Source organism: Lucilia cuprina, chromosome 4 (genome assembly GCF_022045245.1).
Source record: "Lucilia cuprina isolate Lc7/37 chromosome 4, ASM2204524v1, whole genome shotgun sequence".
In the NCBI taxonomy this organism is placed as follows: domain Eukaryota; kingdom Metazoa; phylum Arthropoda; class Insecta; order Diptera; family Calliphoridae; genus Lucilia; species Lucilia cuprina.
Window position 1 is genome coordinate 31019942 of NC_060952.1, and position 6000 is coordinate 31025941.

Below are 6000 nucleotides of genomic sequence, written 5' to 3' on the forward strand. Positions count from 1 at the left end.
CTTACTCTGAGGATTCTGACTTGAGGTTCCTTTGAGTTAAGTATGGCTTGGCTACGACTGTGTTTTACATGACGGGAAGCTCTTTTTCTTCTTAGGTTTATTTTCAGTTGTCAACTCTTCTGGAGACCTGATCTTCTTTGCCTCAGATCTTGTGATAAAGTCCGATTTTTCTTTTAGACTGTTGTTGGATTGACTAACTATGATTTCCTGAAGCATCTTTTTCGACTTCCTCTTCTGTGCTCCAGATAGTCTTTTCTTAGTAATAAGTAGTTTAGCTATGCTATCACTCACCTGCTTCACCATTTGGTCTACTTCATCCTTTTTGGGATTTGCTTAAATAGTGTTGTTATTATCATCTGAGGATTCAGAGTCGAAACCCTCACCTATATTTAAAGGCTAAGGTAGCTGAGAGCTTTCTCCGACAACGTCTTTCTCTTTCACACCTATATTTTTGTCAATGGCATGCTGTACACTTGACGCATTGTCGGCCACGGAAGCCAAGGTCCCCACCTCCGTAGTAGTATTTTTCTCACCATTGTAAGATGACGACGACACGTGGCTCGCGAGTGGATCAACACATGCCGCCGGCACTGGGTTATTTAAGCCCTGCACCGTAATTTTCATTTTTTTATTTTCCATGTTGTTGACCATCTGCCTTCACTAAGCTTGAGTTTACTAAAACTGGGGGAGGACAGATGGTCCATCACCACCTATCCGCCACCCGGGGACGCGCTCGGTAGGAAAAACGGGAAATTTTTCCCCTTTCAAATAACTTTCTTAATTTCTCTAACTGTATTATTAGCCTGAAATCATAATAATATCTTTCAATAAATATTTAATACGGCCACCTCTGCACTTTAATCATCATAATTTATAACTTTTATTCTTGTTATTATTATTTTTTATAATAAACTGCAGCATTTAGTGAATCACTAAAGTCGAACAATAACGGGAGGAGAACAGCGGCAGCAATATCATTATACCACAAGTACTTGTAGAAAAATAGAGAAAAAATATATATAAAACCAACAACAACTAAAAAACTATTTGTACTCCATAATAGAAAATGGGGAGAACAATTTTATAATAGTACTTAACACAAACAACAACATACACAGACATAAAGCCACACACACACTCACACACATACAAAAGTTTCTACATATCCAAACTCAATTTCTGAAATGGATGTACACAGGATAAGATACCAGCAACAAATACATTGGACAAATAAACAAACAAACGAACAAACAACAACCACTTATACTTTACTTTAATCCAAAAGATACATTACAATTATGAAATCAACAAACATACACACACACACATTCTAGACTCATGCCAAAAAAATAACAAAAATAGGAAGTAAAATTTTGAGCAAATATTACAAAGGGAATGAAAGGTTCTTTAATTTGCTTTCTCTTTCTTTTACATAAAACACTCATTCTCTTTTAATTTCCTTTAAAACTCCTTAAGCGCAGGCGTTATATTTCAAATATAAACTCTTTTGAGTTTTTTTTTCTGTTGTGTTGATAAATGTCTTTAAATTTAGCTTTTATGAGTAAGAGGTGATTTTTGTTTTTCTGTGGCGCAGTGGGTTTGTATGTTGTACTCAATTTGCTGTGGAAAATTATTTAAATTGACTACAATTTATTGTTGTTGCAGTTGATGATGATAATGGTAGCTAGAAGAAGCGTGTGTTTTTTTTTTATTTTTTGTTGCACGAACAATTTAATATCGCTTCCAATTTGCGGTTTATATGCTTGATATCTTTTTTGAAATCATAAATGTTTCTGTATGTGTTTTTTGTTGTCGTTTCTGGCAGTAGTATGAGATAAATGGTTGCACCATACATAAAATGTGTTTTTACATGCATATGTATGTTGCGGCTGCTGTAAGGTCCTTTAGATTTTTAATGTTGCTAATGTGTAACTTGTTTTTTTTTTGGTCTTTAGAAAATCGTGTTTTTTTTTTTTTTTTTTTTTTTATTTAAATAATTTGCAGATAAGTCCAAACTTGAAATGTTTATATAATGTAAAATATATACATATTTATGTATAAACTTATGTTTATATTTAGAGAAATTTTACATAAACAATTTTTTATTAGAAATTAATAATTCTCTCGAATTCTTAAGAGTTTTTCCATTATTGACCTAAGTCTTCATATAGAACAATTTTTTGATGATGGATACATACGTAAGAATCGGCATAGTCGGATCTAGGTTGGTTTAGATTTTATCAGATTGTTGCGACTTGAAAAACCGATACAACATTACTTGGGTCCAGTTCGATCCGTATGAAAAGTGTCTGAAGAAAACTAAAGGTATCGGAAATAGGAATAAAATATAATGAGATAAAGGAGAGAAAAGAAACGATAAACATGTCGTTGAATTGAGGAGTAGTATGAAGATTACCTCCAACTTAGTGAGAGTTGGAAGTTTATATTCATTTTGACAGTTTAAAAAGTTAATGATAATATGCAATGTTGAGAAGAAAGTGAACCCATCACTGAGAAAAAAAAATTTTAAAATTATACACTACTGACACCAAATTGACACCAAAGTATTTATAATGTTTCAATAACATCCGTTGTCAAAATATAGAAATACGTACGAAATCACTATGTTGTCGTTATCGAAATCTAAATCGTTGTCTCAATGATAACAAACGTGGTAAGCTCACTATTGCTAACTGATTGCATAATTTTCGGTACTTTTCTATCGGTTTTTTCTCTCTGTACAGAATTCTGTTTCGAGCCACCGCTAGTTACAGAAAAGTTGTTTTGACGCTTACTTCTTATTATCATACACACACACTCCTTGGCTATTATGTTTATAAAATTAACAGTGAACCGATACCAGATTATCAAGATGTGATCTGTGAAGGCAGAGGCAGTTTTATATCTATCCATATGAGTACACAATGCTCTAGCGATCGAGCACCGCGACCGTCTTGAACATTGTAATAACAGATGTCTCTAATCTGCATTTTTTTTCAGATAGTAGAACTGCACAGAAATAGCGCATATCCAGTTCAATCTACATAGTTATACATCTTGCCAAAGTTTCTACAATATTTTCTCCAGTTCCTTGATCCATATAAGAGTAATGTTTGAATGTGTTGCCTTCTAGTTGAGACAAGTCCAGGAGATATCATTGATCTGAGATCAGTATAAATTCTTATATTCCTGCTCAATAATCGATATTACCTTATCCTATATAACGCCCTTTTGGTCGCTGATAATTAAGCTTGAAGTATAGTACAGTCATAATTACGATAACATCTCCAACATCTTTTGTTTTATTGGATTCATATGTATATGTATACCGAAACAAATGTTTAATACAAAGAGGATTTCTTGAGACTTTGTGATCTGTGATCGCTGCACAGACTTTCATTGATCAAATTACAACGTCATAAAACAGCAGCAGTTGTAAGCTTGAATATCACGGTTAACACAGTTAACTCCATCTAAGGACTTTTTGCAGTTTCCTTTTTTAAACAAGCTGGATTGTATTATATATTCATACATACACTCAAACATATTATAAGTATTTTATAACTGGCGTCTACTCTGTTTAATGAACTACAACGAAAAAGTTGTATAGTGGTCTGCAACCTACACACACTTTCCACATCAACTTTAGATATTTTTAAAACTTTTACTTAAATACCAGTACATACACCTAAACACATATAAATAATACAAGTAATAGAACAATATTAGATAGAGAAAATAGTATAAAATTATAAAGAACATTTTATATAATAAGAACAGGTTACAACAAAGGTATATACAGCATTATTTTCTTTTTGTGTGTATACCGGAAGTCTCCATTTTTATTTCCTTTTTTAAGTTCATTTCTCATATATTGTTCCCTACTTTGTATCTTTTTTGTATATTTTTTCAATTTTTCTCTTATTATTTCTTTTATTTTATAAGTAATTTTTCTCTTTTTCTTATGTTTTTTTTTTTTATTTTTGTAGTAATTTTTGTTAACGAGACCATCATTTTCTATAATTAACCACTAAGTGGAGACACATTATTAATGTGCACAGTGTTCGTTATAGTATGTGTTTTTTTACATTATTTTGCCGATATAATGAGTTCGTTTTTAAATGGATGTTTATGGTTTTATGAATCTGTGTATATATCAGGCATTTACCCTGTAGTTCAGCTGGGTTTACATGAATAGTCGTATGTATTATGGACATAATTTTTGAAAAAATAAGGTCCATAGCGTACATTACATATCACTCTCATAAACCCAAAAAGTGTGTACTTTTGGGAGTACTCTGATGTGACAAATGGATGTATTCTGTTGTTGTTCACATCCAGAATATGATAATTTTAAAAGGAGTATATATTTTCCTTAATTTATATTAGTTCTAAACAAGTTCGAGTTTTTAAAGGAATATTTTGTCCCAATTTTTGCAGGATATCCATCAACTATCCCTTTAAGTATATGACCAGCTCTAGAGGATCTTGAATAGATGATATACACCAGGAATGGAAAATGATATTTTCAAATTGTGCAAAACCGAATTTAAAAGTGTACTTTTTTGGATCAGATTTACAAAGTCTATATTTTTGCAAAATTCATATCAATGTAGAACAAAAGCATTTCATGCCGACATTTTCACTCAATAAACTAATCAATATTTGTAGTACATTAGTCTATGTACTAATCCATTGACAAAACAATCAGCAATTCTATTGAATAGACGAATAAGTGAGTAGTCTATAACAAGACATTTAACTAGTAAGTATATAGAGTTTTTATACTAGACCAAAGACTGATTAAGAAATACTTCTAGTCTTGTTAAAAGTACTTAGACAGATCAATGGACCGTATGATGTCTCTCTATGGGCTTATGGATAAAGTAGTCTATAAACTAGACAAAATACTAGTCCGTATATTATTGTCTATTCTATAGAAAAGCCCACATGATAATGCAAAGAATAGGAAAGTGATCGAAAAAAGTGAAACTAAATAGTATTCTCTTTGTTAAATGTTGCCTGGTCATAATATCTTCCTGAAATTTAGTAAAAATTTAAGCGAAATCGGTAGTTCTTTAAACTGTGTGTTAAAAATAAAATATTTATAACCTACACCACTTTAGTGGTGAGGCTATATTGGGTTTGTGCTGATGTTTGTAGCGCACAATAAAGTTGGTCCTGTCTGTCTGTCCGTCCATCCATCTAAACCTTGCAATCAAACTACATGTCGCAATTTTGAAGATAATTTAATGAAATTTGGTACATGATCTTCTATTGCCCCAGGGACGAAGCGTATTGAAAATGGTTAAGATCGCTGCATTATTTCACATAGCCCCCATACAACTGAACCGCCGAATATGGCTTTTAAGTTCATAATTACGTTTAAAATTACGTAAAGCTGCAAAACCAAGTTTTATACTTGCCTTGATAACCCTCATGAACATTATAATTATAGGGCCTCATTTGACCCATAGTTCCTATAAAAAGCCCCCTTCAAAATTTGAACCAAATGTCCACAATTTTATTCAACAATAAATGGCTTAAGTATACAAATATGAGCCAAGGTACAATTCAACTTAAATATTTTATATCAAAACTAAATCACTAAATAAAAATAATAATTTTATATTTTAAAATTGTACAAAATTGCACAAACTTTTGAAGATCGAATTGTATAAAAAAAAGTACAAATGGACCAATTTTCGCCAACTTTGATCTACACATACATACGTATGAGTGATATTTTCCCAAAATATGCATAACAATTAAAAATATAAATTGGAAATCACAATTCGTCAAATCGATTAAAGAAATTTAAAATTTTGTTTCCTGAACTTAAGTTATTTCCCCTGTAAAACATCAATATAAGTAGATCTTCTTTTCTGGGGAATTAAAAGCATTATTCACTTCCATAATGTCAATGGGATAGACCTACTGAAAATTATTTTCCCTTTATTTAGTTTAAATATAAATATACTTATATTAAAATAATTTCTT